We start from the raw sequence: 26,701 nt of genomic DNA, 5'->3' as shown, positions 1-26,701 counted from the left end.
GATGTTCATTTGTTGCAGGAATATAACTCAGCCATTAAACAAGGAGTGTGTAATTTTAAAACTATTTGAAAAGTTGCACATTTCCTTCATTTTTCTTTCATTTTAAAATAAAGATATGGAAGTATTCAGATCATGTATTCATATCTAAAATAAAGAATTAAGAAAATTATCTAAGTTCTGCCATTGGATTTTTCTTAAAAGCACCTTTATTGAGCTATAATGCACATACTCATTTAAAGTGTAAGATTGAGCATCTTTTAGTATTACTCAGTCACATAAGCATCACCACAGTCAATTATAGATCATTTTCATCCCCTTGAAAAGAAACCCCAAATCCCTCAGCTGTCTCTCCATCTTCCCCAGTCCTAGGAAACTGTCAGTCTCTTTTTTGTATCTATTTTCCTTGTCCTGGACATTTCATGTTCCTCAGCTCCTCTCTAGATTTATTAATCATGTCTTGCACTAGGAGCACAATTTCTCCTGTTATCTGAGAAATTATTTCTGATTTCATTTTTTCCAGATCCCCTTTTGTTGCCAGTTCAGTGGGTCCAGGTGGTTGCGTATCAGAGTGTTCCATCTCATTTCCCTTTGGGGTTGCTGTAGGTGATCTGGAAGTCTGGTTTTCAGACTTATTTACATGTTTTCTCATTTTGATTGGGGGGCGGGGGGGTGCTGTTGGTGCCCGTGAGGATCACCTCCTCTGAGCTGGGAGAGGTGGGCCAGGGGCCAGGAGCAGCCGTAGGGATGGTGGCCCAGAAGTCCCTTCCTCTGGGCTGGGAGCAGTGGGACAGAAGGCCCAAAAGCCCTTTCCTCTGGGCTGGGGGCAGCAGGAGGGATGGTGGCCAGGAAGCCCCTTCCTCTGGACCAGGAGCAGTAGGATGGTGGCTCAGAAGCCCCTACCTCTGGGCTGGGAGCAGTGGGAGGGATGGTGGCCTGGAAGCCCCTTCCTCTGGACCAGGAGCAGTGGGACAGCAGCTCAGAAGCCCGTACCTCTGGGCCAGGAGTGGCGGGACCCAGTACCATGGTCTGGTGGTCTGGTGTCCTCTGCATCTTTGTAGTGTGGAACCAGGTGGCTGCCTGTCTGCAGCAGGCTCTGGACATTTCATATAAATAGAGTCATACACATTTGTCCTGGGTTTTGTTGTTTTTGTTGTTGTTGTTTGTTTTGAGATAAGGTCTTGCTATGTAGCTCAGGCTGGCCTCAAACTCACAGCAATCCTCTGCCTCAACCTCCTGAGTGCTGGGATTACAGGCATGCACCAACACACTGGGTTCACATTTATCCTTTGTGATTGGCTTCTTTCACTTAGCATAGTGTTTTCAAGGTTTACCTGTGTTATAGCTCATTTCTTTCTGCTGTAGAGTTGCGTACTCTATTATATGTCTACCTCATGTATCTATTGATCAGTTGAAGGACCTGTGGTTGGTTGATAGATCACTTTGGGCTGCACTTAATGCTACTATAGACATTCACCAGTTACTGTGCACTCACTTTTTTCCCCCTGCCATTGGTTTTTATCCTCTTGAGTTAGTGGCCTGATGTCACCCTCTCCCTGCTTTTATTTGTACTGACTTCTCAGTAGTTTCTTTTCATTTGGCCTCCAGTATTCAGAAGTGGCTCACAATTTACTCTTTGCTGTGAAGCTTTCTCGTCCTGTTTGACTCTTGGTGACCACACTGTTTGCAGCACAGTGGTCTGTGGAGAACAATTCAGCCGGTCTGCAATCTTACATTGCCTTTTTTGTTTTTTGAAGAGAAATAATCTGGCCTAAGTATAAATTAATTGACCTAAGGAGAGAATAATGTCTTGATATTCATGTCATCACCTGTCCTTGACTAAATTGAAAATATTTTTTCCTTAGCAGTTACTAGGAAAAAAATTAAGATTGGCCATGGTGGTGCATGCCTGTAATCTCAGCACTCAGGAGGCTGAGGCAAGAGGATCACCATTTGGGGCCAGCCTGGGCTACATAGTGAGTTCAAGGGCAGGCTGAACTACAAGCAAGACCCTGTCTAAAAAAAAATTAATTACTTTATGCTATAACCAATCATTTCTTTGAAAGATTGCCATAATGAGGTTTATATTATAAAGATATTTTAAGAAATATAAAATTGAAGCACTTTATCTAATAGAGGAGAATTTTCTATCAAATGTTCATATTTTTCTCACCATAGAAAAGAAATGCCTTTCTTCATTATATAGCTATACCTGGGATTTATAGACCATGCATTTGACCAACTGAAAAGCTCTGTTATGTACCAAGCCACACACCCTTCATTTGCTCATCAGGGTGCTTGCAAAAGCAGCTCAGCACTTACAGGAAACAAATTGATTTGGAAACCTTTATGCAGCAACAAGGTCCAGTAGCTTCAGCTCCATGGCTTTCGCGCCCTCTCGTGGTCACGTCACTTACGTAATACTCAATCCAGGAAGCACTGTTTGTGTGATCATTGCCCACTGAGTGGTGCTGAGAGAAAATAAACTGTAAGTTGTTACAGTAAAGTACCGTTGGCTACTTGAATTAATCAGTGGGTCTCATCGATTAACCAATGGGGTGTGTTTCGGGCCCCATGCGCTGCATTTATTGCTGCCTGCCTTGTGAATAATGGCTGTCAGGTAAAAGAGCTGAAAACCAAGACCAGACCAGGCCACAACAAGCCTTTATTAGGGGAACAGATCTGCTGGGCTGTCTCTGAACAAAGGAGAGACAAAAGCAATATGGCCAGGACAGCAAGTGCCTTTTATAGGAGCGGGGGTGGGGCTTGTAGGAGCTGAGGTGGGGTTGAGTGAGGTAGTGGCTAGGGAATGGAGGAGCCAGTGATGTCACTAGGTGGTAGGAGGTGAGCTAGTATTAAGTTACTCTCTAGGTGGGAACAGGGGCATGCTGGGAAGAAGGGTTTGTTCTTTGGTGGGAGCAACCATCTTGGTGTGATGTCACACAGGGGAGGGGACAAGGCACAATAGGAAGAGGGCAGCTACTATACATAATATCTAGTGACCAAGTGAATTTGTAGAGAAGACCTCTTCTATTGCCTGCCATCAGATTTCACTTTCTCTAGCCTGAGGTCAGCTCAGCAGGCACCAGGGAGCAGCAGAGTGTCTCCCTTCTTCCCTCATCCAAACCCCCTGGACCTTGCTGGCCACAGCCTCACCCAGAGCCTTGGTGCTTGGTCCTGGAAACTTCTGTATTTGCTCTTTACTGCTTCACCTTTAAAAAAAATTTTTTTTCTGGCACTGGAGACTGAACCCTGGGCCTTCCACTGAGCTAAATCCCAGGCTGTTTTTATGTTTTATTCTGAGACAGGATCTTGCTAAATTGCCCAGGCTGGGCTTACATTTGCTATCCTCATGCCTCAGCCTCCCTGAGTACTGGGATTATAGACAGTCACCGCTACACCTGGCCTAATTTGTTTCATGTTGATTTTTGAGATAGGATCTCTATATCCCAGGCTGACCTAGAATTTGGAATGTCACCCCCGGGTAGCTTCAAGCTTACAGCAATCCTGCCTCAGCCTGCTAAGTGCTAGGATCCCAAGTGTGTGACAAAAAGCCCAGCTCCTGTTTTAAATTTTGAGACATGATCTCACTAAATTACCAAGGCTGGGTGGGACCTAGGCAATCTTCTGCCTCAGCTTCCCTAAAATATCAAATGTTATTAAAACATAAAACACAGTAATATCTAATGGCAAAGATTTTATATAGCTCACTGTGTGTCACATACTCTTCTAAGCTCTTTATGTATATTCCCTCAATTAATTTTCCCAGCAGTCTAGTGAGCTGTAGATGCTGTAGTTATCTCCCAATTCATAGATGAAGAAAACAAGACAAAGTTCATCTTCTTACGATCCCACTGCTGGTAACTGGTGGAGCTGGGACTCAGGCCCAGGCATTCTCACTTTTGTGTAGATACTTTTTCTCAAACAGTTTCAGGAGCCATCTAGATGTTACTGAACTGTAATGCTCATTTCAGCATCCCTGGCATACCTCTTGTCAGTCATGTGTAAGAATTTTTCAACTCATGGTTGATGAATCGTACTTGGAATACAAAAATACAACAGTACAGTATAATGTTTGTAATATAAAAATACAACTAAAAGGACAGCATGAGTAAAGGAATTTCCTCTTTTTCCCCATTTTACCAAGATTTTTGTTTTTGATTTTTTTCCTGCGACACAGGGATCTCCCTGAATTGCCAAGGCTGGTCTGAAGACTCACCTTCCCGAGTAGCTGGGACTACAGGTACATAGTACTGTGCCAGCCTTCTGGTTTTGTCAGTTTGAGTACCTGATGACAGCTAAAATCAGGAATAGTGTGTTTCAGACCTAGAGCAGGGATCAATACACTTTTCTGTAAAGGGCCAGATAGTGTTATGTTGAGCTCTGTGGGCCAGAGGATCCTTGCTTCAACAATTCAGTTAACTCTTAGTAGCAGCACAGAGGTAACTATGAACAGTACGGATGTGGAGCACTGTGGCTGTGTTCCAGTACAATTGCAGCGTGAAAACTGGTGGTGGGCTGGTTATTAGTAAAGTTTTTTGTTTTGTTTTGTTTTTTCAGTTGGAAGAAAAATGGAATCGATACACAGAGGCTGTGCAGGGTGCTGAGAAGATGCAAGAACACCTGCAAAAGTATGATTTAAAGCACTATACAAATAACTTGAGCATTTGTAAAGCAAATGAGAAATATCATTTGAGAAATATGTCAGATAATCAATAAATCTCCATCAAGCTGTGTGAAATTCTACCTTTGATAAAGTTTCTTGAATTGAGAAATTTAGGTCTGTGGATATAGTGCAATAGTAAGAGCATGTGCTTTACATATGAGGCTCTGGGCGCCATCACAACACTGCAGAAGAAGAATTATCCACCACCACAGCTAGAACCTCGATAATTACCAAATCATCTACTTTTCCAGTTTTTGAGATTGTGTATATTCTTTCAAATGTTCAAAAATTATGTGATTTTTAAAAATAGGTCCATGAAAATAATTATTTTTCTATAAATATTTTAGGCTTGAACTTGAAAATTCCAGGCTGAAAAGTAAAGTCAAAAAGCAAGCAGGGAAAATTGAACACCTTCAGGAAAACTTGTTCAGTGCAAATTGGGTAAGTCAGTCTCTTCTGCATTTCTATCATAGTGAAAAGGAGTTTTTATTTCTCTAAGAGTATATAGGAATATGTTAGGCAATAAGAAAAATCTCATTGATAAAAATATAGTCATAATCATATTGATACTACTTGCTCTACTTGTAGTGAAATCCTCTTTATAGAAGGTAGTTGAATTTATACAATAACTTTGGCAGTAATATTATAATAAGAAAGATTGTGATAGTCTAAAATCAATATTTTATATATACCACATTTTGTTTATCCATTATCCATTGATGGACCTGAAAGTTATTTCTACATTTTGTTGGAAATAATGCTGCTCTGGACATTGATATGTAATTATATATTTGGAATACTAGCTAATATTTTATAATAACTTTTAAAATTTCAGGATATTTACTTATGTAATCTAGAATTTTGAATTTCTCTTGGAATCAAAGCTTTTCCATGAGATTTTGAGTATAAATTACTTGTAATTTATATCCTTATCAAGAATAGATACTAGGTCATTAGGCAATCATTTTTTCCCAGAAAAACATGTATTTCTCTTTGTAAGAAGAGGAAAAAGATGTCAGTAAAAAAGTAGAAATGGCTGTTTATCTTACAGAGTAACTAGCACTCCTAGCATTGTAGTTTCAGATTTTTTCCAGCCATTTGTGCTTACCAGCTACTCAAAGATGTAACAGTCCAGAAGATTGATGTACAAGTCTGGTGACAGTTTGCTGAGGTATAATGAAAACCATGCAACTGCTGAGCAAGCACTGCAGAGTCTCCTGTTGTTCCTGCTCTCCCATTGGGAATTAGGGTCACAGAATGCACTGTGTGTGGGGAATTGGAGCTGTGAGCCAGCTCCTTCCACCAACTGATTTTTTTTTGGTACCTGGGATTGAACTCAGGTCCTTGCACTTGCACAGCAGGCAGCGAAACCAGTGAGCTAAATCCCCAGCCCTACTAATTTCTTAACATCATGGCAACTTAATCCACACAGCTCCATTACACAGATACATGTTATGGCTTGTGTCTAGTTGTCCCCCAAAGCCTCATGTGGTCATGGGTGGGGCTTTTTCAGAGGTGGCTGAATCTAGTGTGTGATGCTGGGATTAAGGGTGTGTGATTACTAAGTTGGTCCACTGATTGGTTTGCCATAGTCCTGGGATCAAGGACTGTGATGCCAGGATTAAGGGTGTGAGTGTTACCCACCCCAAAGTTAGGTAGCCTGAATAAGATAGAAGGGACAGAAAGAGGCTCATCACTTGTTGCTTATTGCTGCTGCTGCTGCTTGTCTTCTCCTCTGAGATGTCTGTCTGCCATGCCGCCCTGCCTCGGAGCCAGCCAACTATGAACTGAAACTTCTACAAACTGTGAGCTAAATGAACCTTTCCCCCCTTAACTTGTGGTTGTTGGGTATTTTGTCTCAGCAACAAGAAAAGCAAACTAAGACACGTAATCAGGGGCACCAGAGTGTTCTGAGTATTGTTTCTCTGAAGAAACATGGAGAACTAATTTTTTCTAGATTTCACATAAATTAGTCCTGCTTTATTGCTATACTTTTCATATACATAACATAACAATATAATTTTTTTTCTTTTTTTTTGGTACCAGGGATCGAACTCGGGTCCTTGCACTTGCGCAGCAGGCAGTGAAACCACTGAGCTAAATCCCCGGCCCATAACAATATAATGATAAAGAATCTCCTGTGAATTAAAATGCCAGGAGACATACTCTTACATTAAGCATCATGCACAAATGTATTCAGGTGTTGAAAAATGGGTAATAGCACAGTATAGAACAGGAAAGTATTGGAAAGAAAACAATGGGAAACATTCTGACCCCAGTGAAAAAAGTAGCATTATAAAAGAAAAGAAGATAAATTATGGTGGTCAGTATTCTAAGGGTAAATGCCCCCTCCCCAAGATTAGAAAATGAATAAATTCAAAGTAACACCAATGTGACTCAATATGCAATGTGTAGGATTCTCCTCAGAAGTAATTCATACCGAATAATGGCTGGTGAGGCTTCTTCTATGAGAAGTGAACTGAAAGGAAAAAGTAAAAGTATAAATGACCCCTGAACAGAGGTCAGGGATGGTAATGGGGATGAGGTAATCAGAGTCAAAGGCTCTGATTTAAGGGCCTCTGAGAATTTGAAATGAAATGGGGGCAAGACTGAGCTACTGCCTTTGGGAGAGCAGTGGGGCTAGAGGAGCAGAGAGGAAGTGTGGACACTGTGAGCAGAGGCTGCCAAGCAGTTGGCTGGGTAAGAACGCTATTAAAATAAAAGTCCTTGATGGACCCTCACATTACTTTATTGGAATTACAGCAGGAAAAGTAGGTTTTAATGTACAAGAAGTGATAAAAACACTAAATTTGTAGGTGAGACCATGTGTCAAGGGAATATTAGAGGCCAGTGGAGCAGGAGAAACAAGATGATAGCCACAAGAATCATTCAAAAGTTAGATTTCTGTACATTACAAAGAAGACTTAAACTTTAAGGAAAAATGTTTACTAGGAAGAAGATGAAGAAGAGGAAGAAGAAAAGGAAGAAGAGGAAGAAGAAAAGGAAGAGGAAGACAGGATATAAATTCCTGAGAGAATCCTTACAGAAAATTAGTATCTTTCTCATGCCAAAGTCAAGTGAGGTCCAAAAATATAATGAAATCAGGTAGATACTTTCCAAAATAAAATATGGTTTATATAAATCTGGAATAACTTAAGTTATTGATGGAAAGGCTTCTAGGGTATCTTAAGAAACTAAGATGGAAATACAATGATTCTTTTTAAATTTTTTCATCAACGTTTATGTGTAAAACTTAACAAATTTTGGCAGTACAAATTTCAGAAAAGATAATTAATGAAAGTACAAGTTAATTTGAGCTATGTTAAGAGAAGTAATTAGTTTTGAAATCTGTACTTGGTGTTAGTTTTATACAATGCATTTAAACATTATTCATGAACTCGAGAAGTCATATTTTTAAGAAAGAAAAGTGAGTTTCTAGATTTAAAAAAAAATTTTCAAAGTCTGGAGGTGATAAAGAACAATTAAAGAAACTTTCTGAGTTAACAGAACCTCTGGAATATTCTTTGGATGAAGAAAAGCAGAAAAATGGTGAATTACAAAAAGAGCTAACTGTGTAAGATTTTTATATGTCAAATCTTATCCACCATTCATTAAATGATTTCACTAACTCTACTAAAGCTAAAAACAGCCTCTTTCTTTAACAACATTAAAATTAATCTTGATTTATCTTATATTTTGTTTGTACTGCTTTCTTTTTTTAGTTATAAAATCTATCACAGAATTACATTTCTTTTGCATGGGTACTCCCATGTGTACGTGAGGTATACATATTATTAACCTTCTGTTTGCTTAGTGTGTGTGTGCATGCGCATGTGTGTCTTCACAAATATATACTACATAAATAATGTACAGTCATCTCTTGATGTATTCAGAGTATTGGTTCCAGGACCCCCTCAGATACCAAAATCCATGGACACTCAAGTCTCTTTTATATCATGGTGTAGTAGTATTTGCATATAACCTACTCAATCCTCCCATATACTTTATATAATCTCAAAATTACTTACAATACCCAATATAGTATAAATGTTATATAAATCATTGTTATATCATTCAGGGTGTAATTACAAGAAAAAAAATCAGTATGTGTTCAGTACCGATTCTGAGTATTTTCAGTCCACTATTGGCTAATCTACAGATAGAAAGCAGTGACTATATATACGCCTCATACACATAAAATGTATGTATGACTTGCAGATGCGAATGTTTCTACCACCAGATGAAGAAAATGGAATGTTTTCCAGTGTCTTGAAGTCCTCAACATAGCTGCTTTTCTATTTATTTGTGGACAACTTGAGTTTGTTATGATTCTAATCAATATTTTTCTCTCCTTTAATTGTCTGTCTTTACATCTCTACATTTTGTCAACATTGAGCTAGGGAAGGCTGAAATTTCTTCTTAAAACAACCTTTTAGTCTACCCATTATTTCTGTTAATTTCCTTTCTCCTACACTCTGCCTCTTTTCTTCTCCAACTCACATTTCAAAGATCATACTTCCCCTTGTCTGTTTTTTACTTTGACCTTTTGTTTCCTTTTCTTTTGCTTTTTGTCTGAGATGGAACATATGTCCTTGCACATGCTGAATACATGCCCTATCACTGAGCTACACCTCCAGTCCACCTTCAGATTTTTGGGTGCACTTTCTTGTTCACATGGTTAAAAGGTGTCAAAGTGTATTTTTTTTATCTTTTTAAGCATTCCTGTATAAATATATTTATATAAGTATATTTTTTTCACCTTGGTTACTGGGATTTAGCTAACAATAATAAGTTCATTTTTATGTTAATATACCAAAGTGGATATTATTTATAAGGATCCTGTGTATGGTTACAGGGTTAGCTCTTTACCTGTCACACATATATCATAAACTTTCTGCATATTATTCATCTAAGATTATAATGGCATCAGAATGCTTTCAAAAGTGTTAGGTGGAAACAAATGAAAGAGGGTCATAATTTCTAGATTTGCTTCTTTTACGATAGAACATAGTATCTGTTTAAACAATTAATAGTCTTTTAAAACTTTGTTCATTCTTGCATATTTAAGAAACATTTAAAAATGACAAAAACAAAGTTAAATAACCAGGAAAATGCAGGCTTCCATTTTCATTTTTGTGGATTTAAAATCCAATGAATTGGATATTCCAATTAGCATGCTAATACACAAGGTAATTTTTAATTAGTTTTGGGAAGAAAAACTACTCAGTTTGGGGAACTATAAATCTCTCAGTGTGTTGAGCAGTAAAGTGAAGGGTTTTTTTTTTTACTTTATAGACTTAATATCAATGAAAAATGTAACGGTTTTCTATTAAAAAGGCATACTGCTGTCTTAAGCCCTGGCTGATGATATAAAACCAACCTATACACCATTACATGAACCCAAATCATTTGTACCAAATGAATCTGGGAGGGAAGGTTACATCTTTATTGAAATACTGTTGACATACCTTGAAATTCAGACACTTAAAGTATGGGGTTTGGTGGCTTTTAGTATATTCACTGAATTAGCAATCATCACCACCGTTTTGGAACATTCTTCCACCCTATAAAGAAAACTCATACCCTTTAGCCATCACCTTCTCTGCTCAGCCTCAGAGAACCACTGATGTACTTTGTAGATTTGCTTCTTTGGGACATTTTGTATCAAAGTCCTCACATGATATGTGCTCTGGCTTCTTTTTGGACTGTCTTCTTTCATTTAGCATGTTTTCAAGATTTATTCGTGTTGTAGCAGGTATCAGTACTTAACTTCCTCTTCTAAATCATATCCTCTTTTTAGATTTTTGTTTGTTTGGTTTTTGTTTTTTGGTACCAGGGATCAAACTCAGGACCTTGTGCTTGTAAGGCAGGTGGTGACACCACTGAGCTAAATCCCCGGCCCTCTTACTGGATTTCTGATTCACACTTGATGGACTTTTGGAATAGTTTCTATTTCGACAGTTATTAATGCTCCTATGGATATACATGTACAAGTTTTTGTTTGCCTGTTTTCTCTTGGCTTATGAGTGGAATTGCTGAGTCATGCGATAACTCTGTGGTTAACCTTTTCAGAAATTAGCAGTACCAGTCTGTTTTCCAAAGTGGTGGTGCCATTTCATATTCCACCAGCATTGTATGAGAGTTGCAGTTTCTCTGCATCCTTGCCACACACAGTCCTTCTTTTTGATGGAAAAAAGATTCCATTCTAGTGAAGTGATGTCTCATTGTGGTTTTCACTTGTGTTCTCCTGGTGACTAAGGGGATGGTGTTGAGCACATGTGTTTTCACATGCTGATTGGCCATTCACACATCTTCATTGGAGAAATGTCTATTTAAATTCTTTCTCCATTTTAAAATTGGGTTGTCTTTTTTATTTAAAAATTATGAGTCCTTTATATATCGTAGGGATAAATCTCTTATCAGATATGTGATTTTCAGACATTTTTTGGCACTTAGTAGCTTGCCTTTTCACTTTCTTGGTGTGGTGTGTTTTCAAGCATATTTACTTTTGACAAAGTCTAGTTAATTGATTTTTTGTTCTTCTGATGTCATATCTGGAAAACTGTTCTCAAATCCAGTCAAACAGACTGGTTTTCTCAGCCTGCTTCCTAAATGTAGAACTTCCAACATCCAAAGACCTCTTCCATGTTCACTGTTTTGTCTTAGTTCAAGCTGGTGAGTAGTGCTTCTGCTACTACAGTTTCTTAACTATTGTACATTTTCTGTGAATTTTATTGGATTCATGCCCTGTGAGAAGCTACTTTTACAAATCTTTTTGACTTAAGCTCTCCATTTTGGGCTTCCTGTGAAGCTGTGCTAAGGTGATTTCATTAAGATTTTTGTGCCCTTAAATCCTTAAGGGCATTTGAGGCACAACCCTAAATCTTTCTGAAGTCTTACCAAAGGGTTTTGTAGTCATAGCCTTGGTGTAGACCATGTGTTCCCAGCAGCACCCTGGATTTGATCTGATCCCAAAAGCCATTTGTTTTAGCATTATTTGGCAGTGTTATATATTAATGTTACTTTGCAAAAATTTTAGCATTCTTTGACATGTCCAGAGGCTACAAATGAGAAGTAGATATTTGAACCCAGTAAATCCTGGTTTTCAGCAAGTCTCTCTTTAGCTCATCTTTCAGCAGTTTTTCTTTCAGCTGCTATGTAGCAAGTGTCCTTGCTCTTCAGGTATCAGTATCATTTCCTTCACTGGCCTCAAAGTCCTTCCTCTCAGCCTCTTTGAGGGCCACCCCTCTTCCAATAACAGTCCCTTTGGAGCCCTTTGAGTTTGCTTTCTTTTCTAGGTCCTTTCTGCTTCCACGTATGTCCAATCCAGAGACATTCTAGAATGTGATTCCAATTGACATAAAACATTTTCAATTCAGGAAAAGGCTTATAACTAAAATCCATACATACCATAGTCATTAATTAAAGTCATATTTTCAAAGTCTTATTCTGGTAGCACTGATTGGTTGTACTACTAAGAGATGGCTCAGAGTCATTTAAAAAAGGACAGAAATGAAACAATCCTAGAAAAATAAAAGAGTCCAAGATCAAGTGCACATGTTTTGTGACAAAGAATAATGAGTGTAAAGGATATATATTTGTGACTCCTGCTGGTTTTAACTGTGTTGATTTTCTGAGTAATTCAAGGGAATATCTTCTAAGAATCTAATATGGATTATGTTGTGTTAAAAGTGTATTTTTTCAGGTTTTGATTTTTTTGTTACCAGGGATCAAACTCAGGACCTCTCACCAACCAGGACAGAGCTGGAGCCTTCTATTCTCAAGAACCTGAGTGCGCTTTGGGGGTCACTTTCCAGAGCAGCCCTCCCTCTTGGTGTCTGAGTCTGTCCTTTTTCCCTCTAAGCTTTTTTCTCTCCTGAAAATGAGTTGCCCTCAGCTGTCATTTATGTTATAAAGTACTCAAGGATCAGTGAAATGCTAGAAGAGAATTAATGGAGGTGGAGGCCACTCATGGCTGGAACAGAGACAGTTTCTGCCAGATAGTCTTTAAGAGGAGAAAAAACAATGGTTGTGGTTTAAATTTGCTATACTACAAGTATTTCCTATCTCGAGAGTTAAAATGTCTTCATTATAGGGCTGGGGACGTTGTCCAATGGTAGAGTCCATGTTCAGCATGTGTGAGGTCCTGAATTCAAACTCCAACACACACACACACAGAAGTGTTACAACTTATGTCTTGATGTTCCCCCAAAGCCTTATGTGCTCATAGGTGGAGCTTTTTAGAGTTAGCTGTATCTGGGGTGTGTGAATATGGATTAAGAGTAGGTGATAACTAAATTAGTCCACTGATTAGTTTAGCATTTTTCTGGATGTGTATAATGGGAAGACCCACCCTGGGCATGGGTGACACCATCCAAATGGGTTTGTAGCCTGGATGGGATATAAAGGGAAAGATGAAGGCAGGCTCACAGCCTTCTGCCTACCATGCCATGAACTGTTTCTCCTCTGTGATGCCACTCTGCCCTGGACCCAGCTGACTCTGGGCTGAAACCTCTACAAACTGTGAGCTACAAGCCATTCCTCTTTTAACTTTTGGTGTCAGGTATTTTGTCTCAGCAATGCAGAAAGTAAGATAAAGAAGTAAGGAAAAATAAAATAATTCTTCACAAAAGTAAACAGTCTTTTGAGGAAAGTATTTCATTTTTATCCAATCCAAATTTATGTATTATAAGTTTTTATGGATGGGTACAAAGACATAATATCTATTACCTATATGAAGTAGGTAATACTTTTGTATTAAAAGATAATTGGTAGTTCTTTAATTCAAGTCTTGTAAAAGTATGATTTACATCTTACATAGTGTTGATTAGTGGTAATACAAGATTCTTTCAATAAAGTCTTCTGCTTTCTTCTGGTATTCATTTGTTACTTTTGTAACACTTGTCTGTAATGCTGTTGCTGCAAAAATGTGATAGAAAACAGTCTTTTGAAATATTGGGAAACCTGTCAAAGAAACTTGTCTTCACACCTAAGATTCATAAAGGCATTGGATATCACATTATCGCTGCCACCACAAAGCATTATGATGCTGTGTGTGCTAGGGTCCACCCTGCTTGGGGCATTAGTAACAAAAAAGCTTTTATACAAAAGATTTAAGTAAAAACATATTAGCTGGTGAAAGTGCAAAATAGATTGGCATATTCCACACATTTCATAACTAGCAAACTGTAATGAGTCACATGTTTCCAAAGAATTGACTTCTAACTTCTGAAAGCACAGCAAAGTTACAGTAAGAGCTGTATATTGTTTTCCTTGTTTCCATTTCTAGAAAGTGATGAATCAAAGAAAGTTTGAAAACTGGCTCTAACCTATGTTTATCCTTTTTAAGGAGACTTTCTGAAATCTTTGTATTTTAAATATTTTGCCAATAGATTTTTTGCATGCCCTTATAACAATACCACTTTCTCCATTTCCATATTTCAGATTCTGTGCTAAAAAATTAATAACAATGTATGTTTATTTTAAAAGTAGGGAAAAGTAGAGTTAACTTTCAGGAAAAAAATCTATTACAGTGGAAAAACTCATTGAAAGTATTATAATGAGAAAAGTTTTTCTAAGAATTATAAAATAAGGTGGAGGGTGTAGTTCAGTGTCGCCATGCCTGCCCGGTAAGTGCAAGGTCCTGAGTTCAATCTCCGGTACTGGAAAGAAAAAAGAACTATAAAGTAATGCATTCAATATAAAATATGAGCTTTATACTTTGTTTTAATAAAACATCATCTTTATACTTAATGGACAGATTATTTTCTTTTCTTGACTTTTATTAGTACATTTTTGCCATACATAATGATTACATTAATTATAGGGAATCAGTACATGTATTTAACACATTTCAATTCTTTTTTTTCCCCCTTTCCTCCACCCTCTTTTATTTTTGCCAGCATCAGATTTATTTATTGATAATTTAGGAAGTTAGTTACTAGAAATACAGATTAAAAAGCAGACTAACCTAGGCCAAAAAAATATGTAAAACACATAGGACAATTGTAGTAAGATACACTTTTAGATACATTGTCCTCACTGGATTATAATAACTTTTTCTGTCTCACTTTTTTCCTTTAATAGACCAAATGGCATTAGGTTTTACCCTAACAGCACTGCATATATGTACTGTCTATTATCTAAACTTAAAACTAAGTAAGAATTTTACTTATGCAATTTTTCAAGCATTCTTCAGGTTAGATCTTGTCTCTGTAAGTCTTAAAGGCCACATTTTCAAAGTGACACATACTGTTCCCATGAAAATGTCTCTTCTATACCTTAAACTTTACAATAGCTTAAACATTTGATTTACATCAGATGCGGCAAGAGTTGGACAAAAGTATAACTAGAGCAGTAAGAGCAGGTGTGTTCACAAAATTTATGAATTACATTTATATTAATTGATTTTTGAAATAAATCATAAAAAGCAAATGGCATCTCTTTCCTTTCATTGTGTAATAGAACCTCCATTCAGTGTTTTATAACGCCAAATGAAAGGTGTGAAAATATAAACGTTTCCAATAAAGGATATACGTAGTCCTCATTTTGTCATGCTTCATAACTTTAAAAGTCTCAGAAAGCCTGTGTGTCTCTTTGCCCTGGCTCAGCACCCTCCCTCCTGGGTCTCCCCAGAGACTCAGCTGCAGGATGAAACTGTGCTTGAAAAACACAGGACTCCTCAGCTTCCCTGTTTCATGGCTATAGTTTGAACTCGTCTAGGAGGAGGAGTCAGGCAGTTGCAGCTCATAAACCATTGCTTGACAAGTTTTGTTTTAAAGCTCCTGTCATTGATTTTGTCATTGGTTTACCTTTGGCCTTCAGGGAAATTTTAGATTCCTTAGCATGGAATAAAAGTACTCAGATCACTTGGATTCTTGTCTCCTGCCATCCACCCTCCTCTGCCCCTGGGCTCTGCCTCCCTGCTAGGCATCTCCTGTCCCCCTTCCCCCTTCCCGGTGTGCTTTCTCCTTATACTTCAGGTGCCACTTTACATATCACCTCCACCCCAAATCCTACACAAGTGACACAAAATACAGGTCTCTCTGTGTGTCCCAGCAGTGCCACTTTTTATCTGTCACAGCATCTGTGTGGATTCCACTTGAAACCTGTTTTTCCAGGTTACAGAGTCAGTTTGGCCCCTGCATCCCAATCTTGGCCTCCCAAGACCTTAGCACATGGTCGTGTCAGCTGCATGATAATTAGTTCAGTGTGCAACTAGAGGCAAATTGTGTTTAGTAATAATTTTGTATTATACTTGTACATAGGGAATTTTCATTATCACTGATCAAGTTCTCAATTTTTTAATAACTCATGTTTAGTTAATATGAAGTCTTTGAGATAAAGATTGTAACTCTTTTTCTTTCCAGCTACTGCTGAACTTAAGTTCTCCCACAAGGTCTGCTAATAAATTGGGCCAAGATCTAATTTCAGAAACATCACAAGAATATCTGAAAATTTTAAGGAGAAGATATAAGATCTGAAAAGATAATTTTGTTTATTGGACTTTATATATATAACATTTTAATTATTTCCTATAAGGTGTATGATGTGAACTTTGTTAAAAGAAAAAAAAACTTGGTATCACAGATACATGATGTAAATTTATATACTATTTAAAACTGTTTCTTGACATCTGTAACTTTTAAGTGATGTTTACAAGTAAAAACCAGTGTTACTAAGTTTTATGTACTCAAACTTCCCAAATGCCAGCCTTTTGTTTTTCGGTACAGGGGATTGAACTCAGGACATTGCACTTTCAAGGCAGGCATGGTGCTACTGAGATAAATCCCCAGCCCTGTGCCAGCTATTTTAAATCCACCCAAACAACAAAGTTGTCATTAATGCTTTGCTGGAATGAAATACCACTTTAGTGATATTTTGAAAATTGCATTTTCCCAATTTTTATCATTCTGTATGGATCTAAAAATTTAGACATCATTTTGGTATAATGATGCTATGACCACTATCAACACTGTAACATGTTGCAAGTATCATCAAACATATAATTTTATTATTTTTCTAACTTTAAGAACTGATTTATAGGCCCAATGTGGTGATGTACACCTATAGTCTGAGCACTTGGCAGGTTGAGGCAGGATTGCAATGAGCTCAAAGTAACCCTGGGCTACAGAGTGAGACCCTGTCTGAAAAAAAAAACAACCCACCTATAATTCTTTCGGCACAGAGAAACATTTGCTGGCTTTTCATCTTTCTGTTTGTCTTTGTTCACCCAGAAATTAAACCCAGAGAGCACTGAGGTACATCCCCAACTCTTTCTTTTTTCTTTTTTTTTTTTTTTGAAACTGGGTCTTTGTAAATTGCCCAGGCTGAGCTCTAACATGCAATTCTCCTGCCTCAGCCTCTCCAGTAGCAGGGATTACAGGTATGCACCACCACACCTGGCTCTGATAACTACAATATATGATTCACAATCAGGAAATTACCACATTTTATCACTTAGTCCTCTTTAGTGTCTCAGATTTGCTCCTTATCTGCTCTAGTAGAAGGATCCCATTCAGATCCACAGATTCCGTTTAGTTATATGTCTCAGGTCCACTCTGGAACATTGTTCAGCAGATGCTGGGGCCACTGTGATGCCCAGTCCATCGCAGAGAAGGCAAGGAGAGGCCCTTTTATCCCCAGCAGGAAGAATGGGGATGGGACTGTGGTGTCATCCTGTCCAGCTGGAAGACAGCAGGAGGCTGCACACAGGGCAGAGAAAAGATGTTCTCTGGGCTGTAGGTTTGTCCTTGTGCTCTGTGGTGAGGGCAGAGGCCACCTGCAGAAGACTTCCCACCTTCCCACATCCTTATGCAGGCCAGGGGCCCAGGGAGGCTGTGGATACCAGGCCCAGGCTGCCAGCTGCACTGGGCAGGAATACAGGTCACTTTCCACTCTGAGAGGCTGGACACACAGAGTTGAGTGCCCACAGCTGACCTCCAGTCTGGGGAACATGAGCTCCTTCCCCCAGAATGACCCTGGGTACACTGAACTCCTGTAGATTAATCCACCTAGTTCATTGCTGAATGTGCTGTTAGGAGGTAGGGCCTGGTTTGGAGATGTCCAGTGGCTGGGGTTGTGACCTGGTTTGTTTTGTTTTTGTAGAGGTCTTGCTAGGTAGATCAGACTGGCTTTGAACTCATGGTGATCCCCCTGTATCAGCCTCCTTTGTGCTGGGATTACAGGTTGGCACCACCATACCTGGCTGGAAGGATGCATTTTTGTTTCCAGCCTCTCCATCCTTCCTTTGTCTGTTTCCTGGCAGCCATGCTGTGAGCAGCTTCCTTTACCATGCCCTTGTGTCACACCTCCTCTGCCTTGGAGTCAGATGGCCATGGACTGAACCCACTTAAATCATGACCCAAATAAACCCCCATAAGTCGGAGGCATGGGACATTTTATCTCAGCAAAAGGAAGCTGACTGATACAGTTACTCTGCCCTTTAGCTGTGCTCTTGCTAGAATCTCTTCCCTGAAACACTGCACGATAATTACCAGATATTCAAAATCTATATACTTGAAGGAAAATCAAAGCACTTAAACTAATAAATGAGATTAAAATTGAAAACACTCAACTCAATTCTCAGGAATTTTTTAAATTTAAAAATAACTTTATTATCACACACACATACAGAAATTAAAACCATTCAAAGAAAAACAATGCAAGGGGAAAAAACTACAATAATATTCAAATACAGTAGAACTCAACCAAAACAAAACTGAAGAGCACTTAAACATTTTTTCCATATAACTTAAAACATCTCAAGCACCAACAAGACACCAGAGGATGGGATTTGTTTCAGAAAGATCACCAAAACCAACAATGAACAAATAGTGGCCTGGAAAAAAAAACTCCATTTAGCTAGCATACTCCACATAAGCCAAACTTCTGCCTAATTTAAATTTTGATACATTCATACGACACGTGATGGAAACACAATCCGAGAAATACGTTATTAGGTCATTTCATCTGTGTGTATCCTTAATTACACTTTCAGTTTCTCACACTAGAGAAACTATTCGGTATTTACACAAGTGTCCTATTTATTTCACTTAAGAGGATGGCCTTAATATGCATCCATTTAGCTATAAATGTCTCTAGTTTCTTGTTCTTTATGGCTGAGTAGTATTCCATTTTATTAAAAAAAAAAAAAAAAACACATCTTCTTTATCCAGTCTCCAGTTGATGGTCACTTGGGCTGTTTCCAAGCTTTAGCTATTACAAACTGTGCAGCTATAAACATGGGTGCACATATATCACTGTGGTATGATTCTTTTAATTCTTTGGGGAAGATCCCCAGCAGTGGAATAGCAGGGTCAAATGGGACTTCCAGTCCTAGTCCTCTGAGGTATCTCCATACTGATTTCCACAGTGATTGCACCAGTCTGCACTCCCACCAACAATGGAGAAGGGTTCCTTTCTCCCCACAACCCTGCCCACATTTGTTCTTGGATGATTTCTTTATAACAGCCATTCTTTGTGGGGTGAGGTGAAATCTCAGTGTTGTTTTCATCTGCATCTCTCAAATGACCAGTGGTGTTGAACATTTTTTCATATGTTTATTTGTTGCTTTTACTTCTTTTTCTGAGAAATGTCTGTTCATTTCCGATGCCCATTTTTGAATTGGATCTTTGAATTTGGGGGGTCTGATTTTTTTCAGTTCTTTATATATTCTAGATAGTAGTCCTTTGTCTAAGGTACAGCTGCTGAAATTTTTTCCCACATTGTGGTTTGTCTCTTAGCTCTGTTGGTGGTTTCTCTTGTAGTGCAGAAGCTTTTTAATAAGATGAGATCCCAGTTGCTGAGTCTTTGTGCAAGTTCCCATGCCACTGAGGTTTTGTTCATAAAGTCTTTTCCTACACCAATGTCTTCAAGAGTTCTACCTTCCCCTTCTGTACCATATATCCCCTGTCCTGTACTTATGTGCATGACCTCAGTACTTCTGTAATAAGTTAACTTAATTTTTTATTCAAAAACCCAAGCTGCTGAAAAAAACAAAAATCCAGAAATATGCGATTAGTTTTTGTAAATTGATAAGAGTAATAGCATGTCACTGGCTTCCAAGGAAAAAGTCTTCAAATTAAACACCCATTGTCAGTCGATTCTAGAAGATGGGACAACACATGAGAACATCAGGCCTGGATGAATGACAAAGGAGTTTAAGCAGATGCCCAGGAACACTCAGAAATCAAACTCCCACTTCATCCCTAGACACACACTATTGTCTTTAGAAAAAGTGGGCAAAAAACAGCCAATGAAGACAAGTGAGCACTGCAGAGAGAGCAGTGAAGGGACAGCATTGCAGGCCATGTCTCAGCTCTGACTCCCAGCAAGACGAGTGCCGAGGAGCCTCACCCCACCCCTGCCCCATGAAAATTAGTCCATCTCTTAGAGCCTGCACTGCACCTCATCGGAATCCTGTGCTCATGCAACTCTTGGCCTCCTGGAGAGGGTGTGGCTCTTTCCCGAGGATGAGCTGTCTCCTGAGCACCACCAGTAACAGGCACTGATAGTGTGGCACATGGCCAGCCTTTCTGTGTAAGACAGGAACTTTATAAAATGGGACATACTGTGTATTTTATACATTGCTAGTGGGAGTGAGAGAGAAATAGGGCAAATAATTCCTTTCACAATAGCATCCAAAAAACTGAAATACCTAGTAATCATCCTAATGAAAGAAATCAAAGACCTCTTCTCTGAAAACTATGGCACTCTGAAAAGAGAGATTGAAGATGATATCAGAAAATGGACAGACATCCCCTGCTCCTGGGTAGGAAGGATTAATAGAGTGAAAATGGCCATACTTCCAAAACTGCTATATACATTTAATGCAATTCCAATTGAGATCCCAGCAGCATACTTCATAGACCTTGAGAAAACAAATCAAAAATTCATTTGGAACAAGAAGAGACCCAGAATAGCAAAAGCAATTCTAGGTAACAGAGACATGGCAGGGGTATCACAATCCCCAACCTGCAACTATACTACAAAGCTACTGTGATAAAAACAGCATGGTACTGGCAAAGAAACAGACTTGAGGACCAGTGGAACAGATTAGAAGATGCAGAAACAACGCCAGACACACTCAGCCATCTCATCTTTGACAAAGGAGCCAAACACCCTCACTGGAGGAAAGATAGCCTCTTTAATAAATGGTGCTGGAAAAATTGGGCTTCAACTTGCCAAAGATTAAAACTAGACCTATATCTCTCACCATGCACTAAACTAAAATCAAAATGGATTCAAGATCTAAATATTAATATACAAACTCTGAACCAGTTGGAACAGAAGTTAGGTAGAACCCTTGAAGACATCGGTGTAGGAAAAGATTTTATGAACAAAGCCTCAGTTGCCCGTGAACTAGCACAAACAATCAACAAATGGGATCTCTTCTTATTAAAAGGCTTCTGCACAGCAAGAGAAACCACCAGCAGTGTGAAGAGACAATCCACAATGTGGGAAAAAATCTTCAGCTGCTCTTCCTCAGACAATGGTCTACTATCTCAAATCTATAAAGAACTTAAAAAGATCAGACCTCCCAAATTTAAAGACCCAATCCAAAACTGGGCATCTGAAATGAACAGACATTACTCAAAGAAGTAGAAATAGCAAATAAATACATGAAAAAATGTTCAACATCACTGGTCATTCGAGAGATGCAAATGAAAACAACACAGATTCCACCTCACTCCAGAAAGAATGGCTGCTATCATGAAATCAACCAATAACAAATGCTGGCGGGGCTGTGGGGAAAGAGGAATCCTGCTCCACTGCTGGTGGGAGTGTAGACTGGTGCAACCACTGTGGAAATCAGTATGGAGATACCTCAAAGAACTAGGACTGGAAGTCCCATTTGACCCTGCTATTCCACTGCTGGGGATCTTCCCCAAAGAATTAAAAGAATCATACCACAGTGATATATGTGTACCCATGTTCATAGCAGTGCAGTTTGTAATAGCTAAAACTTGGAAACAGCCCAAGTGACCATCAACTGGAGACTGGATAAAGAAAATGTGGTTTTTTTATAAAATGGAGTACTACTCAGCCATAAAAAATGAGAAATTGGAGACATTTATAGCTAAGTGGATGCACACTGAGACAATACTCTTAAGTGAAATAAAAAGGACACACGTGTAAATACCAAATAGTTTCTCTGGTGTGAGAAACTGAAAGTGTAAATAAGGACTAAATGCATAATAGGTAATGTGAAATAGGAAGAAAAGGGGCAAAGGGGAAGGAAGTGGGAGGGCTAGGGGAAAGGATAGAAGGGAATGGGATTAATATGAGAAAATGGAAAAATAGGAACAAAATCTTTGTAAATAGGGAGGGCTGGAGGGATTGAAGGGAGGGCTGGGCAAGGGTGATAAGAACAAAGAGAGACTATGTAAAGGTGCAAATTTCCAATGATGAATGTCATTATATTGTATACCTAAAATGTACCAATGATTAGAATGAATAATCGATAATGTCAAATAGGAAGAAAAGGTCCAAAGGGGTAGGAGTAGTGGGAGGGGCAGGGGAAAGGAAAGAAGGGAAAGGAAAAATGCTGAGAAATGGAAAAAATGGAAATAAAGTCTTTGTAAATAGGGAAGGGTGGAGGGCGTGAAGGGAGGGCTAGGAATGGGGAAAAAATAAGAACCAAGATGCATCATGTAAAGGTACAATTCCCAATGAGAAATGTAATTGTGTTGTATACCTACAATGTACCAATAAAAGAATTTAATACAAAAAAAAAAAGACTATGGATGGAGTGGTGAGGTTGCATTACAAAATAATTTGAAGAGGTTTAATGAAATGGAATAGTGATCATATTGGTGTATTAACTGAGCAAATCAAACCACAATATGGCCATATAGTGATTCATATCTGCTACTCAAAAAACAACTGAATGAAATGATGATACAGTGTTCATAGTTCATATTTTTAGGCAGTGTAATTAGAACTTTTCTTTTTGCCTAAAACTTCAAACAGTTCTAAAATTCATAACATTTTCTTTACAAATATAAGAAAGCATTTCAAAGACCTAGAAGAATATGTATTGATAGTTTTGGGGGGTTTTGCCATAAATGAATGGTAAGTGTTTCAGGACATAGGTAGGTGGAAACTCATTTAAACATTACACAATGTAATCATGTATCAGAACATCATCTGATAGCCAATCCCTATATACAACATTAGTGTTCTTATGTGTTACTTTAAAAGTATAGTTTAACTTTGTTAATATGAAGACAAATAAAAAATTTTTTCAGGAAAAACAAGAATGATCTCCTTCCCTACACCTCTACTTGCACTTCATCGTGGCCAGGATAGTCTTTGGGAAACAGCAAGAAGCAGCACCTCCTGCCCTCTGTACCAGTGAGCTACAGCTGCTGTGACCACCTACTACAGACCTGAGAGCTACAACAAAACAGGCTCATTTACTCACCATGGTGGAGACCAGATATCCAATTTCTTGGCACCATGTGGCAGGTTTGGCTTCTTGCAAGGCCTCTGTCCTTGGTTTGTAGCTGTGCTCTGCTACCTCTTCACATGTTATGAATCCCCACTGTCTTTTTCTACACCTGAATTTCCTCTCATTATGACCCTAGACCTATTATAGTAGGGTCCACCTAACTACAGTATCTCATTTAACCCTAGCTACCTCTTTAAATGTCCTAGCTCTCATACAGTCATAGCATGAACTACTGGAGTTTAGGGGACCAACCTCTAAATTTTAATTGGACCCAATTTGGCCCCTTATACCTTTTATTCCAGTGTTCCCCACAGCTTGGTCAAGTATGTAAAATCCTATGCTAGACTCCTTACTTCCCTAGACAGAGCTATGGCCTTTCAATCAAAGGTTCCAGAAGCTCCTCAATTCTGGGAATGGCCATGTTTCCTAGAAAAATGCCCACCATCTCTAAAACCAGCTTGTGGATTGCTGAGGTATCTCTCAAAATATCATTCCTTAGGGCTGCAGTGTTCGGAGGGGGTCTGGTGGGAGGAATCTGTGTCATGGAGCTCAAGTCTCATGGTGGATGTTATGGCTTGTGTTTAGACATCCCCCCAAAGCCTCATGCAGTCACAGGTGGGGCCTTTTCAGAGGTGGTTGTATATAGGGTGCATGATTGATTCATGCTGCAATGCTAGGATTAAGGGTGCTAGGATTAAGGGTGGATGATTACTAAATCAATCCACTGATTGGTTTGGCACCACCCTAATCTCAGTACCCTGGATGCAATATAAGGGACAGAAAGAGGCTTGTTTTTCCCTCTTGCTTGCTTTGCTACCTTCTGCCCACCATGAACTGTTTCTCCTCTGCGATGCTTGTCTGCCATGCCACCCTGCCTTGGAGCCAGATGACTATGGAGTGAAACATCTACAAATTCTGAGTCCAATAAACCTTTTTTCCCTTAACTTTGGGCATTGGGTATTTTAACTCAGCATGAGAAAAGGAACTAAGACAGTGGACTTATGCCTTTCTCCTTTTGCTCAATTCTCGTGTTCACAAGTTGAGAAGGTAGAGAACAAAGCTGCCCCTTGTGTTTTGCCTTTTCACATAACCCACTGCATTTCCATTTTCTTCTTTATTTTAATGTAATACAAGTAGATATTAATAAAGAAAAATTTAAAAGCATTCTTCTTACTTTATAACATATCAAACAAAATTTTGTAGCAAAATAGAGAATAACAATTGTTAATATACTGTGAATCATGATCTTAAAAAATGGCCTAAATGTTATCCAGAGTAGAAGACATGGACAACAATAGATTCACTCTTACAGAAAAAAACAAACAAATAAAAAGACAAAACTTTCTTTTCAATACCCAAAAAGAAACCAGCAGTATAAATGAAACAAATTAGCACATATCATAAAATAGTTTTGAAACAACGTAACAGATAACTTGGAAAATTATTTGAACTTCACCCTACTTCCAGGTTATCATATATATATATAATATTATATATATATAATATTATATATATATGAAAAAGTTTCTCATATAAGACAAACCATGTGATATTTAGGCCTGTGTATCTGAGTTATTTCACTTAATATTATGTTCTCAAGTTGCATCCATTTGTGTATGAATGCCTTAAGTTTCTCTTTATTTATGACAGAGAAGTACACCATTATGTATAAATACATTTCCTTTATCCATTCATCTATTGATGGACAGATATGCTGTTTTCGAGATCTAGCTATTCTAAGTTATGCTGCTAAAAACATGGGTATGCATCTATCACTGAAGTATGATGAATTTAATTCTTTTGGGAAGTTACCTAGAAGGGGGATAGCTAGGTCAAATGGAATCTCTATTTTTAGCTTTTTGAGAAATCTCCACATTGCCTTTCATAGTTGTTGTACTAGTTTACATTATACCTAATAATGTAGGAGAGTTCCTTTTGCCAGCATATGTTATTATTTTATTTTGTGATAGCTATGCTTTCTGGGGTAAGGTGGTATCTCGGCGTGGCTTTAATTTGCATTTCTCTAATGGCTAGCAGTGTTGAACACTTTTCCATGTGTTCAATGGCCATTTGAACTTCTACTGAGAAGTGTCTATTCATTTCAGTTGCTCATTTTTGGATTGGGTCTTTTATTTTGGAGGGTCTAATTTTTTAAGTTCTTTATATATTCTAGATGTTAGATCTCTATCCAAGAAAATGTTGACAGAAGGGTTTTTTTCCCATCCTGCAGGCTCTGTAGGCTCTTCACTCTGTTGGTTATTTCCTTTGCTGCACAGTAGCTTTTTATTGGATGTGAACCCATTTGTTGATTCTTCGTATTTCTTGTGTCATTGGGGTTTGTTCAGAAAGTCTCTACCTATGCCTATGTCTTCAAGAGTTGTACCTGTTTTATCTTCCAACATATTATTTCTGTTTTAGCATTTAAATCTTTGAAGTGTTTTGATTTCAGTTTAGTACATGATCTCTTATATGGCTCTAGACTCAGTCTTCTGCATGTGGATATCCAGTTGTCCAAGCATCATATCTTTAAGAGGTTATCTTTTCTCCAGTATATGTCTTGGCTCTTTTTCAAAGATCAAACAGCTGAACGCACTTGGAGTTGTTTCTGCTTCCTCTATTTTGTTCAATTGACCCACATGCCTGTTTATGTGCCAATACCATATTTTTTTTTTTGTACCACGGATTCATCTTGGATCCTTCTGCTTGTGAGGCAGGTGGCGGAACCACTGAGCTAAATCCCCAGCCCCACCATATTGTTTTAATCACCATAGCTTTTTAGTATAACTTTAATTCTGGGATTGCAATGTGTCTTGCTTTGCCTTTGTTACTCAGGATCTTCTGAGTATCTTCTTGTTCCATATAAATTTCAAGGTTGTTTTCTCTAAATCTGTGAGACATTCTGTAAATATTTTGACTGGTACCACATTAAATCTGTGTATCAGTTTTAGAAATATAGTCATTTTGATTATATTGATTATACATATCCTGGAACAGGGGATATCTTTCCATTTTCTGATATTCTCCTAGGTTTTCTTTTTCAGAGTGATATAATTTGCAATGTAGAGTTCTTTCACTTTCTTGTTTAGGTTAATTCCTAAGTATTTAATTTTTCTTTTTCTTTTTTTTTTTTTTTTTGGTACCAGGGATTGAACTCGGGTCCTTGCACTTGCTAGGCAGGTGGCAGAACCACTGAGCTAAATCCCTGGCCCTGTATTTAATTTTTCTTAATGTTATTGAGAATAGTATGTTGTTCTTAATTTCTTTCACAGTGAGTTAGTTATGAGTTTATAGGAATTGTATTGACTTTTGTGTGTTTATTTTGTATCTTGCTACATTGCTGAATTTGGTTATTAACTTTTAGGAGTCTTATGGTGGAATTTTTATGGTCTTGTAAGTTGAGGATAATGTCATCTGCTTTGTATCTGTGATACTTTGACTTCACGCTTTCCTATAGTAACTGTTTTATTTCTTTCACTTCCCTGATTGCTCTGGCTAATGTTTTGAGAATTATGTTGAATAGAAGTGGTGATAGTGGTCATCCTTGTCTTATTCCTGATTTTAGAGTGAAAGCTTTCATTTATTTT

At 38.2% G+C, this 26,701-nt stretch overlaps 1 pseudogene; it reads left to right on the top strand.

The window, feature by feature from the left end:
- The window catches only part of LOC147820883 (ankyrin repeat domain-containing protein 26-like), a 99,541-nt pseudogene that overhangs the window by 44,049 nt on the left and 28,791 nt on the right, over positions 1-26,701 (top strand).

This window comes from Heterocephalus glaber, unplaced genomic scaffold, assembly GCF_053883595.1.
Source record: "Heterocephalus glaber isolate CG9 unplaced genomic scaffold, H.glaber_assembly_v1.0 deba00001788, whole genome shotgun sequence".
Taxonomy (NCBI): domain Eukaryota; kingdom Metazoa; phylum Chordata; class Mammalia; order Rodentia; family Bathyergidae; genus Heterocephalus; species Heterocephalus glaber.
The sequence above is the reverse complement of the archived record's forward strand: the minus strand, read 5'-3'. Positions and strand labels throughout refer to the sequence as shown.